Source organism: Bombina bombina, chromosome 10, assembly GCF_027579735.1.
Source record: "Bombina bombina isolate aBomBom1 chromosome 10, aBomBom1.pri, whole genome shotgun sequence".
Taxonomy (NCBI): domain Eukaryota; kingdom Metazoa; phylum Chordata; class Amphibia; order Anura; family Bombinatoridae; genus Bombina; species Bombina bombina.
This window is the reverse complement of record NC_069508.1, coordinates 176,277,879-176,278,917: the sequence shown is the minus strand read 5'-3', so window position 1 is coordinate 176,278,917 and position 1,039 is coordinate 176,277,879. Positions and strand designations below refer to the sequence as shown.

Sequence of the window (1,039 nt, the reverse complement as noted above, 5' to 3'; positions counted from 1 at the left end):
GCGTTGGGGTAAATAATCAAAAGCACACTGACTCAGTCTCAATCAGCAGTTGTACCGAAGGGAAGAGGGACCGTCTGTGGCCAGATTAAGTGCTGTCTAATTGCTGGGAGTGCGGGGACCCACATGCAGTGAAATGAAAAGTTACTACTAGCAGTCAAGGGTCAATCTTGGGTAAAGCCTTTACTGAGGGTTGACCGCTAGTTCATTTCACTGAATATGGGTCCCCGGCCTGACCCGGCCCGCACTCCCAGTAATTAGACAGCACTCAATCTGGCCACAGACGGTCCCTCTTCCCTTCGGTACAACTGCTGACTGAGTCAGTGTGCTTTTGATTATTTACCCCAACGCTGCAAGTAATTAGATAGTTAGCACAGGGACTTCCTTCCAAGTTGTGTGTATGTATAGATAGTACAGGTTAAGGGATTGCTGCATGGTGGGAGCCGTTAGCGAGGCAATTGTATTTGAATTGTCACCTCAGCAAATAAATCTAAGCAGCCTGTTGAGGAAAGTGTGCACAGAGATTACTGCAGCGCTTCTCTAACAGAAATGTGCGTTTTATGGCTGTCTTGACCTGCCGGGTTATAAAGGTAAGGACCTTCCATGTGTTGAACTGAATCTCTGATTTATTGTTTGTATTGAGCTGACAGTCACCTCCGTAAATAAATCTGCCAAGCCTCTCTTTAAAAGTAAGCAGGGAACCACTTTTGCTAATTAACCCTTCTAGTTCCAGTAGGGACTGTTAAACCAGGAGCCGTCTTAAGTTACTGAGAAGAGTTTTAAGACCATTTTTTAAAACAACATTTCATTCTTACTTGCTGTCCTAAAGTTTATATCACACAGTCACACTGACATAAGCTGCAGTTACAGTGTGTGTATGTATATGTGTGTGTGAGTGTATATATTTGTGTGTGTATGTATGTATGTATATGTGTGTGTGAGTGTATATATTTGTGTGTGTATGTATGTATGCATGTATATGTGTGTGTATGTATATGTGTGTGTGAGTGTATATATATATTTGTGTGTGTGTGTATGTATG

At 42.4% G+C, this 1,039-nt stretch overlaps 1 long non-coding RNA gene across 1 annotated transcript in view; it reads left to right on the top strand.

Moving 5' to 3' along the window:
• Positions 1-346: 346 nt before the first annotated feature.
• The window catches only part of LOC128641404 (uncharacterized), a 12,825-nt gene continuing 12,132 nt past the window's right edge, over positions 347-1,039 (top strand). The window contains exon 1 of the long non-coding RNA XR_008399484.1: positions 347-587. This is a non-coding gene — a long non-coding RNA (uncharacterized LOC128641404). The remainder of the gene's footprint in view (positions 588-1,039) is intronic.